This window comes from Elaeis guineensis, chromosome 13 (genome assembly GCF_000442705.2).
Source record: "Elaeis guineensis isolate ETL-2024a chromosome 13, EG11, whole genome shotgun sequence".
In the NCBI taxonomy this organism is placed as follows: domain Eukaryota; kingdom Viridiplantae; phylum Streptophyta; class Magnoliopsida; order Arecales; family Arecaceae; genus Elaeis; species Elaeis guineensis.
This window is the reverse complement of record NC_026005.2, coordinates 20837970-20850269: the sequence shown is the minus strand read 5'-3', so window position 1 is coordinate 20850269 and position 12300 is coordinate 20837970.

The window sequence follows — 12300 nt, the reverse complement described above, 5'->3', positions numbered from 1 at the left end:
ATATAAAAGACGCAAGTTTGGGTGTCTAGAGAGAAAAACGTGAAGAAGAAAAGGGTCTTCTTCTTGGGTTTTTGTTTTCATATCTTTCCTCCCTCCATCTTGAGTTTTCTGAGAGTGTCTCAGATCTGAAACTCCTCCTTCTGCTTTTCATCTTTGGAAGAGTCCAAATCAAGAAGAAGGAGGCACCTGATCAACCATCAAAGAAGGATCAGCGCAGTACTAGCATACTGTGCTGATTTCCTGAAGCAGGACTTTTGATCGAGATTCGTGGGCTCGTGTGGACGACTCCTAGAGGCCGGACGTGTGTGCGGCTTGCAACATCATCCTTAAGCCCGGATCAGCGAGGTTAGAGCGTCTAACTTGCAAGGTAATAGATCTGATCTATTGTTTAATACATACATTAGATGTAGCTAGTATAGAAACATGTTGATATGATCAACATGTAGTTCATACTATATATTTATATATTTTAATTTCTGATTTAATGCCATGTAATAATCATGTAATAGGATCTTAAATCTAGGGATTCTCTGATTTTAAAAAATAAATTTTGATTTATTTTAGTCTTCCGCTGTATGATCTTGAAAAAGTTTCAAGATCTAACCCTGAAACCCTAGATCTGGTTCCTACAATTAGTATCAGAGCCTAGGTTCTTTATTACATGATTATTTATACATGCTTAGATTATTTTTTAGATTAGATCTAATTTATAATCTGATTATTAAATCTGAAATTAAAATTTTAGATCAATCACAAACTGCAAGGTTGTCCTGCTGTAAGGTTTACCCCTTACAGTGCAAAGGTTGTCCTAGTTTGTGTAGATCTATCTTTAATCATAAATTTGTTAGATATGATCTAGATTAAATTTATGATTTATTAGATTTAAAAGATGTTTAAATCTGAAATAAAATCTCTTTGTTAATAATTTTTATGCAAAGAAATTATTTAAAGTTGAAATTATTTCAATTACATGAACCTGTTTAGATTAGATCTAAAGTAGTTTCATGTTTATTTCACTTGCATCTTGATTATGAATCAAACATGCAATATGATTAATAGAATCATATTGTAAAATTATTTTACAAATATGAAAATAATTTTTTGAAAAGCCAAACCCAACCCTCAGCCCAAAAGTTAATTAAGAATTAAGAAGTTGTTTGATTAGGTTCTAGGATTGTGAATTGAAGAACCTAAGACACAAATCATAACACATTGGGTTAATGGGTTAGTGGAAATTAGGTCCATTAATTGGGTTAGACCTATGGTTAGATTAAAGATGGACTTAATTAGAGAATTGACTAAATCTAATCAATTGTTGTCTTAGATTAGGTCAAGGATTCTCTAGATCAATTACAATAGTTGTAGTTGGTCAAGTCCATGTCTTTAACGAGAACCAAATGGACTTGATTTTTGGCTAAGCGGTCTAGCACGAACTGTTAGGTTGATCTAATCGAAACTAATTAAACCAGTTGGTGTCTAAGGTAAACCAGACTGGTGGTTTTTAATTGGGAGCCCGCTTACCTGGCCATTTCTGATGGTGTCTAAGGCAAGTTTTGGCAGACCCTCCCACTGATCGAACTTACCTGGCCTCTTGGTGAAATTATGTTTTGATCGGATCACTTGACTATTCGAGCTGACCCATGTCAGCTAGGTAAATCAGTGTGACTGATTTAGGTGCTCCTAGACCAGCCCTTTTAATGGTCTCCCTTAAGCTGACTTGGTGAAGTCAGTGGGAGGATCATGATAAGCTGGTTCATCTGACCTCATCCTCTATATTATTTAATCCTCTAAAATTATTAGGTCCTTAAAATGATAAAGTTATGGAGATAACTGAGTCATAGCCTCCCATTAAGGTGTTTGATAATGAGTCCATGAACTCAATAATCATTGCAGACCCAAAGGCCTGGTGCTTGTTGACTAATGGAATTATCACTCATCATATGATGACTTGGAAGTGTCTCTCTAATGGTGGTTAGGTGAGCCAACCAAAGTTGGGCTTAATCATTCGTTGGTTAGATACACCAAGTATGATCATGTTAATGGTTGGACCTAACCGGATCCTTACAGTGGAGGCCAAAGCCTACTGATTAGGTTTCTGGGGCAAAATTAAAATTACTAGAAATTGTTTAGAGAAACAATTGGTTATGAACCTACCCTTAGATGTACATGGGTTGACCAACCAAAGTTGGGCTTGTGTGCAGTCTAAGTGGATTCTAGTACCCGCTAAGGAATTAGGGTAATTCCTCGAGTTGGAGGTAGAGGCTACCAATTCGAATAAAATAGTGGGAGAAACCTTTTGATTAAAGTCCAAATCTTTAGGTTTAATGAATCAATTACTAATTAGGTTATGGTTCTCCTTTGTGCAAATATGGCCACTTCCCTATCGCTCCGATCATTGTTGGACAATGATAAGTTGGTGGGACCCAACTTCGGTAGCTGGTACCGAAAGTTGAAGATAGTCCTGGAGCATGAACGGATCCTATATGTGATAATGGATCCTGCACCTGAGGAGCCAGCTGTCAATGCACGTGGAACAGTCAGAGACACTTACCAGAAGTGGCTCAGTGACCGGACCACGGTGCGCTGTATCATGCTGGCTGCTATCATGAGCGACGAGTTCAGTCGCAGATTCGAGACGGCTCAGCCAAAGGACATGCTTCAAGTGTTGGAGGATACCTTTGGCACACCCGATGACGTAGAGAGGCATAAGACTAGTTGTGCCATCTTCAACGCCAAAATACGGGATGGAGTCTCTGTCACTGATCATGTATTGTACATGATCGAGCTGATGGAACGATTGAGCAAGCTCAACTTTTCCTTGCATGAGCAGCTTGGGAAAGATGCAATACTGAACTCGCTGCCCAAGTCTTGTCTCCCATTCCTCACTCATTATAGAATGACAAAGCCTGAAGTAAACTACCATGGGTTAATGGGGTTGCTTCAGAACTTTGAGAAGGATCACCAACTCCTCAAGGAGTCGGTGAACTCAGTGAACTCAGTGGGAGGTTCATCTTCTGGTTCTCGACCCTTTGAGAAAGGAAAGAAGAACAAGAAGAAGAAAGTCAAGAAGGTGCAAGTTCAGGCTGGGACATCTGTGCAGAGCCAGACCAAAAAGGTCAAGCCTGGTAAGAGTCTATTCTACTGGCAAGCACCCTAGATTAGATAGTGTGTCAGATATCTACTTATGGCACTGTAGGCTAGGTCATATAAACAAGAACAGAATAAACAGGTTGACTCAAGAGGGAATCCTCGAAGTTAGTGATTGTGAATCACTTCCAACCTGTGAGTCCTGTCTTCTTGGTAAAATGACCAAGTCACCTTTTACTAGAAAAGGTGAGAGAGCTACTGAGCTCTTAAGCCTAGTACATACTGATGTATGTGGGCCCATGAGCACCAGTGCTAGAGGTGGATATTTCTACTTCATAACTTTCATGGATGACCTATCCCGATATGGATATGTCTATCTAATGAAACATAAGTCGGATTCATTTGAAATGTTCAAACGATTCCGAAGTGAAGTAGAAAAACAAACTGAAAAGAGTATTAAAACTCTTCGATCTGATCGAGGAGGAGAATACCTTTCTAGTGAATTTCTCACATATCTAGGAGAGAATGGGATTCTCTCTCAATGGACTCCTCTAGGAACACCACAGCATAATGGTGTGTTTGAAAGGAGGAATCGGACTTTGTTAGACATGGTCCGATCCATGATGGGTTTTTGCTAGCTTGCCGATATCCTTCTGGGGATATGCACTCGAATCGGCCTGTTATCTATTAAATAGGGTTCCAAGTAAGTCTGTAATTAAGACTCCATATGAGATATGGACAGGGCGTAAGCCAGTACTTTCACACCTTAGGGTCTGGGGGTGTCCGACCTATGTCAAACGATTAGTCACAGACAAACTTGGACCTAGGTCTGACAAATGCTCATTCATAGGGTACCCCAAAGAGACAAAAGAATATTTTTTCTACCATGCTGATGAACAAAAGGTGTTCGTCAGCCTTAAGGCAATCTTTTTAGAAAAGGAGTTCCTTGGTGAAGGAACCGTTGCCTCTAAGGTTGAACTTGATGAAGTTCAACAGGTAGAAGGACCGGCACCAATAGCTGAACCTGAGTCAGATATGATTAGATCAGATCCGGAGCCCAATATATCTGTACCATAAAGGCGATCCGGTAGAGTACCGCATCAGCCGGACAGATACTACGGTTTCTTAGTCCGGGATGGTGATCCCATCGAACTTGATGAGAATAATGAGGATCCGATCACCTATATGGATGCTATGCAGAGACCTGATTCCGAGAAATGGCTTGAAGCCATGAAATCCGAAATGGAGTCCATGAAGGTCAACGATGTATGGACATTGGTTGACCCACCTAAAGGGGTTAAACCCATTGGGTGTAAATGGGTCTTCAAAAGGAAGAGGGGTGCAGACGGAAAGGTGGAGACCTATAAAGCCCGTCTGGTTGCCAAGGGGTATCGTCAACGTTATGGTATTGACTATGACGAGATGTTTTCTCCTGTGGCAATGCTCAAATCTATTCGGATAATGCTTGCAATAGCTGCCCATCTGGATTATGAGATCTGGCAGATGGATGTAAAGACAGCTTTCCTGAATGGAGAGCTGACTAAAGAGGTGTATATGATACAACTTGAAGGGTTTACATCCACAGATGAGTCCAAGGTGTGCAAGCTTCAGAGATCCATTTATGGATTGAAGCAAGCTTCTCGGAGTTGGAACATGCATTTTGATAAGGTGATCAAAATGTATGGCTTCATTAAGAATGGAGAAGAGCCCTGCATCTATAAATGGGCAAATGGTCCAGTTGTGGTATTCCTTGTCTTGTACGTGGATGATATTCTCTTAATCGGGAATGACATCCCCGCACTACATGGAATAAAAGTTTGGTTGTCATCACAGTTCTCCATGAAGGACTTGGGTGAAGCATCTTACATCCTAGGGATGAAGATCTATAGGGATAGATCTAAAAGGATGCTTGGGTTATCCCAGTCCATGTACATAGACACTGTGCTGAAGAGGTTCAGCATGGAGAATTTCAAGAAGGGCTATCTACCGATAGGCCATGAAATTTCTCTCTCTAAGAAGGATTGTCCGACAACTCCTGAAGAGAGAGAGCGTATGAGTAGAGTCCCATATGCTTCAGCCGTGGGATTTATCATGTACGTCATGACATGTACAAGACCAGATGTGGCATACTTACTAGGAGTAGTGAGTAGATACCAATCTGATCCTGGAGAAAATCACTGGAAAGTGGTTAAAGCCATCCTTAAGTATTTGAGAAATACTAAGGACCAATGGTTGGTTTATGGTGAGTCAGATCTGAAACTTGTGGGGTTCACAGACTCCAGCTTCTAATCTGACCATGATGACAGCAGGAGCGTGTTGGGTTATATCTTTACTCTGAATGGTGGAGCCATCTGCTGGAAGAGTTCCAAGCAGCATACTGTGGCAGACTCTGTTTGTGAAGCAGAGTATATCGCAGCATAAGATGCCACGAAGGAAGCTGTGTGGCTGAGGAAATTCATCAATGAGCTCGGAGTAGCATCCTCCTTCGATGGTCCAGTCCTGCTCTACTGCGACAGCACTGGTACCATAGCTCAGGTGAAGGAACCCAAAGCACATCAGCGGACGAAGCACATCTTGCACCGCTTCCATCTGGTCCGAGAGATCGTGGATCGAGGTGACGTCGACCTTCAGAAGATCGACGGAAAGGAGAATCTAGCCGACCCCTTCACTAAAGCCCTGGCAATAAAGGAGTTCGACAACCACAAGTCGAAGATGGGTATTAGATACTGTGCCGAGTGGCTTTAGGACAAGTGGGAGTTGTTGGAAAATGTATCCCAAAAAGCCAATCGTCAAGCTGTTGATGGTTGAGCAATCAAGTATTGTAATTGATTTGTTAATAAATAAAATATATTTGGCATTTTCATCATAAGCTTTCATCTTCTAATGAACTCCATTGTTATGATGAAGTCCTTAGGACTATTTAGGTTCGATAAAGAGAGGATTTATCGATTAGTCCTTAAAACTGTTCACGACCAAATGATAGGCTGTTAATAAGGACGACAGCTTCTATCGAGCATAGGTCGCTGTAGGCCATATGGGTTGGTTGTCCTCTTAACCAAAGAGTGTGGAGACACTGGTATGGCATACAGGTGAGATGTAAGGGTACATCGTCATTGAACGTGACCAACTCCAGAGCATTCTGCTGTCGAGAATGTCTCTGATGGGATATAGGTATAAGTGTCCCTTAGACTTGAGATCACCTCAGTGACTTGCAAGCAACTCACTGTGCTTTGGTACCGGACTAACTGAATTTCTAATTCAGGGACGGAAGGCTTCTGGGCACAGTCAAGTACTTGCGAAGTCAGAGTGTGATCGAGATGGGATTGACCACTCCAAGAGTTGGAGAAGAATGAGTCGCTGTATTTCAATTTAGCAAAACCTTGGCCAGGGTAATCCATCAGATGGATTTGATATTTTGAAATACAATGTGGACAACCTGATCAGAGTTGACAGTTAAACTCTGGGGTGTCCTATGATCATTTTGATCAAGGGGATGAATTATATGAAAACTATATCCGCATGGGTTCTAAGGATGTTGTTCTACACATTCGACCTATCCGATCGTCGGGTATCATTGCTAGATGGTCATTTCGATTGGTATAGGAATTTGTTCCTATGCTACCGGCTTAGGTTCGGACCTATGAGGTCACACACATTAGAGTTCATGATCCGATCGGATGGTTGATCAACGATTAAGAATCGTTCTAGGGTTAGATGATCAATACGATTGATATTTAACCCAGTGCAAGTGTTGCAGGAGGATCGATTAGCAATTCGATTGCTAATTGGCTTAATTTGATTAAGCCAATGGGCTGAGATTAAGTCTAATTAAATATGATTTAATTAGATTTAGTTTGGACTTGATTGGATCAAGTCCAATTGGTTTATTGGATAAGCCAAGTGCAAGGAAAGACTAGTCCTAGTTCAACTAGGACTTGGGTCATTCTAATTTCTAATTTGATTAAAAAATTAAATCAGATTTAAATCTAATTTAATCTGATTAAATTAGGTTCTTAATTAGGTTAAGACCTATTTTAATTGGGTTGATCTAATTTTGATTTGATTTGGTTTGGGAAACCAAATTAAAACAAGTTATGAGACAGAATCCTAGTAGGACTAGGATTCCACCTTGCGCCACATAAGCCTTCTCCACGCCCTCTCTCTTATTCAATGTCAATCTCCACTTATTTTGTACGACAAAAGCCCTCTCTCAGATCTCTCCCACGTTCACAAAAGGTCTCCTCTCTTCTTTCTTACATGGAAGGTGATTTGGATCAAATCTAAAAGGAATAAGTTTGGATTTCGAATTCTATGAGATAGAGTTTTAGAAATCCAAAACTCTTTCAATTTTGCACCGAATTTATCCAAATTTTTTTTGGAATTTTTGTAGCTTTTAGGGTTTACATTGTACACCCTTTTCTGGTGATCCATGCACGAAAATATGGAGGAGGTGCTCAAGAGTTGGGCGTCCCTTAACTTGCCATGTTTGGATATGCCTTGACTAGGTGTTTGACCAAGACAAGCACTCTATCATATCTCTCTATATAAGATGAGTTTCTTTGTGAAATTTTAAAGAGAGATAGATATTTGAGAGGCCTTTCTGCCATCCAAAAATCAGAGAGAAATACCTTTGGGTCGTGGAGATATAAAAGACGCAAGTTTGGGTGTCTAGAGAGAAAAACGTGAAGAAGAAGAGGGTCTTCTTCTTGGGTTTTTGTTTTCATATCTTTCCTCCCTCCATCTTGAGTTTTCTGAGAGTGTCTCAGATCTGAAACTCCTCCTTCTGCTTTTCATCTTTGGAAGAGTCCAAATCAAGAAGAAGGAGGCACCTGATCAACCATCAAAGAAGGATCAGCGCAGTACTAGCATACTGTGCTGATTTCCTGAAGCAGGACTTCTGATCGAGATTCGTGGGCTCGTGTGGACGATTCCTAGAGGCCGGACGTGTGTGCGGCTTGCAACATCATCCTTAAGCCCGGATCAGCGAGGTTAAAGCGTCTAACTTGCAAGGTAATAGATCTGATCTATTGTTTAATACATACATTAGATGTAGCTAGTATAGAAACATGTTGATATGATCAACATGTAGTTCATACTATATATTTATATATTTTAATTTTTGATTTAATGCCATGTAATAATCATGTAATAGGATCTTAGATCTAGGGATTCTCTGGTTTTAGAAAATAAATTTTGATTTATTTTAGTCTTCCGCTGTATGATCTTGAAAAAGTTTCAAGATCTAACCCTGAAACCCTAGATCTGGTTCCTACACCACGGTCATGAGGCTCTAGTTTGTGGGTCTCATGGGGGCTAATCCAAGTTTGGACCAAATTTTGGATCCATGAGGATGAGTGCATGGCAAGACATGAGTGTAGATGGGCTTGGGTAAATACATTCAGATTAGATTAGCTTAGAGAAGTTTTTGGTTCAGTTGAGCATATTGTATAGGACTATATATATATTGTATATAACCCTAATTTGTGGGGAATGAAAAGAAACTTTTTCTCCCTAACTTCTTCCCCTCTCTATCTAGTTTTGCACGCTGCCCAAGGAGCAGCAAGGAAGGCTTCACACGCACCCCCCTTGGAAAGGGGGGCGTGCGGCATGAGAAGACTAATGCTAGCACTAGGAGAGAGTCCAATCTGCTTGAAAGTCTCTCTCCTAGCAGGATCTAGGTTGCCCCAAGGGGGGCACGCGGCATGAGAAGACTAGTGCTAGCACTAGGAGAGAGTCCAATCTGCTTGAAAGTCTCTCTCCTAGCGGGATCTAGGTTTCCCAAAGCCTCACGCCTCTAGAGGAGGGTGTGGAGAGTTGTCCCATGCATGGTAGAGGAATTTCTCATAGAGAAAAACTAGGAAGAGGCGCGCCACAACGTGGAGAAGGGAGATCACAGAGGCAGGTTGCTATTTCGATACGCTGGAACTCCTTGTTACACAGGGACTCTCTTACCACTTGAATTTCGATTTGTGTTGATTAAAACAGTAAAAAGGGTTTGATTTGGAGACGTTAATGTCTTGATTGATCGCTCAGAAGATCAAGATAGGTGGAGATGAGCCGCACAAAGTAAAAGCTGCGCAGGAGGAGAAAGGCTGTCAAGGAGTTTTAGTCCAATAAGGACTCCTCCTCATTAATAGTTTCAGTCCAGATCTGATAGCCCCAAGATACCACGTCCAAAGTTCTGGATCTTAAGATGTTGGGGGTGGAAGATCAGATCTGAAGGTGTCTCCCAAACCTCTGAAAGCGGAGGAGACGCGAACTAGGTCGTTGCTGTAGAGTTCTTAGTGCGCAGCGATCTGGAGCATAAAATTTGCAGCCTTTAGAGAGTTTGGATCATCATGAACTTTTGTAGAGGGTTTGTTGCGGCCAACTCCCTTATTGCCTGTTGCTGGAAACGAGAACCTGCAAAACAACATTCACACTGACCCGAGCTATCTCCGATGGGGACCCTCCGATGCTTAAGTCAGAGAGGGAGACTGGGTAACAGTATTTTTGAATGAGAAAGGTGGCAGAGCTAAGCTCAAAAGTGGCTTACGATGCTGTTGCCTTCCTTCCTTTTTATAGAGAAGATAGTTGTAACCATCAGATATGGTCCGACATTTCGTGGCGTAGAATTATTGGACTGTAATCTCGTGGTGGGTTATTAATTTTTACGGATTACGTTGCGATATTTGAGGGATATAACCATCCAGGATAGTTATGATAAGTTGAGTGAATCAGCCGACTATGCATCGGGAGTTGTCCGTCAATTAGTAGATCTGAAATACCGAGGGTTGAAGTAGTCCAATGTCTGTGGTACCCAAACATCGGTCGCTTACCGATCTTGAATTGGTATGGTGTGTTCGGTTGGGCAATTGAAAGTAGTGTCGGTCTGCTTGGTTAGTGTTCGGTCGGTAGTCGCTTTCAAGGTCGTCTGTTTGTGGGGCCAGAGTCGGATGTCGATCGGTCTGCACTGGAGATTTGTTAGTTTATGGAGGTCGGTCGGTTTATCCCAACAGTTGCCCCCCCCACTTTTGAGTCCAATGGTGAATTGCCGCATGTATAGCCACATGGTCAATTACTTTGGACGAAAGGAGTTATTGTCTGTCATGTCGAATTCCGACTCTACCGCCACATTCTTTGGAGTACGATCGATCAACCACTTTGTCGTCTTTGAGCTGTCATATCAGCAGGAAGATCTGATGTCAGGCATCATTTGCGGAAGGTGAGCTGGCACCAGGCGTTATATCGAGAAGGCGAACCGGCATTGTGCGATTTAATTCTGGCATGTAGATTTCCGCCATGCATCGGGGTGTTATTGGGTCGGAGCTGTTCACGCGGATGGAAGTGACGTGGTTTAATTTGGTGCAGACGTATCAAACCGTCGGGTCGATGATGGGTCCGGATGCTACCATGTGTCGTCATCCAGCGTTGTCTTAATCTGGCCACTTTCATCGGGGCCGTTGGGCGTTCCTCTATATAAAGGGCCGCTGTCAGTCAGGTATTTATCTTGCTGTTGTCTCTTCTGACGGGAGAGCTTTGTCAGAGAGCTGCTCTCGTGCGAAAATATTCTTTGTCATTTTTTTTAAAGTTTCCTTGAATCTTTGACAGTTCTTCTGATGGGCGAGATTCCTGCAGGGGTTGTTGGTCAGAGATTCTGGCCAACGACTCTCTGTCGGGCCCGAAAGTTCTCTCATTCTCGGGTCTGACTGTTGGTCGATTTCGAAAGCGACATTATGCTTCGGGCCATCGTCAGCTTTTTACTCTTAGTGTCGATGGTGGGGTCAATGACCTGTTACCGTATATTCTGCATACCCGTCTCAGCTACATGATCAAGGTCATCTTCGATGGTGGATGAAAATCTGAAGCCCTCCTTTAGCTCTTATACGAGGAGGGTGTGGTCCTCGACTGGGTGAGACCCTCTCTATTTCCGTATAATTAGGTCAAGCTGTTAATATGGTTGGTTGAGCAATGTGATCGGTCAACCATCTTCACAGTTCAACTCGAGTCGTATCATCCCCCAAGCTGGAAGGTGGAGTTTGTCGGAGAAGCTGATTCAAAGTGGGCCTGCCGATTCTTCAGTAGAACAAAGGACGGTGACGAAGATTAGTCGGTATTTTTGATTCCTCTTTTTGTAAAGAAAGATGTATTCGGACTTCGGTATAATTTTGTAATCTTTTTTTTTTTGATAATGAAAGAAGTACTTTTGTTCTGAAATGCTTATCTGTATCGTTGAGTCTACAATGCCCGTTTGTAGGACAATCTCTGAATATAGATCGTAGATCCAATCATTTCGTAGACTTTGTAGAATCTGCTGGTCGTGTAGTTTTCAATGTATTTAGTTAGGATAACGATGGTAAATTGAATATCCATTATCCGAAGCTTGATCGGATTTATACATCGTATTGTTTGATAATCGGTGGCAAGTTAAATATCTCTCAACTGGCTGTAGCCATGTCGGTATAGTTCCAATCCGACCTTGGTCGTCTTGACATTTTGCCTTTCTTAGTTGATACTAAGTCGGCAAATTAGCCAGCTGCTTCAATGGAGAGCTGATTATGAGGGCAGTGCGATTTTTGTGGAGAAAGTCTGCAATCGCTAGTGCTGGCCTCCAGTTGAAGTCGATAAGTCGGTTCTGCAAGAAAATCAGAATGTGGTCGGTGTCGAGATAGTCGATCCTCTGACTTTTACAGTGAAAGCCGAAGTATATTCGGTGTCAAGATGGTCGATCCTCTGACTTTTACAGTGAAAGCCTGTATACTTGATGTCGCTTTAAAATCACAATCGGGACGTCGGTTTTTACAAGAGAATCGAAATATAGTCGACACTAAAGCAGTTGATTCTCAGAGTAGTTGCATTCGGAAGGAAGTCGAGTAGAATAAAACATCTGTCATACTTTTATTAGCTAATTATCGAAATAACAACAGCATCGTCGTGAAGAATTTGAATTCTCCAAACATTCTCTTCCGAAAAAATTATTACATTGAGTTGTTGTCGTTTCGCCGACTCTTCTTTGGGAGTTATCCCTCAGTTCAGTCATCCGAAGATCATATTGATGACTCCCGTAGTCGGCTGATTATTTACAGCTTCCTCAGTCGGCTGGAGGTTGAGTCGGTGGATCCCTCCGATATTTCTTGAGGTAGCCTCATCGTATCAGGGCTCTATTTCATCCCCGAACTGGATGCATTGTTCGATGTCGTGGCCATGATCACGGTGAAATCAGAAATACTTCCT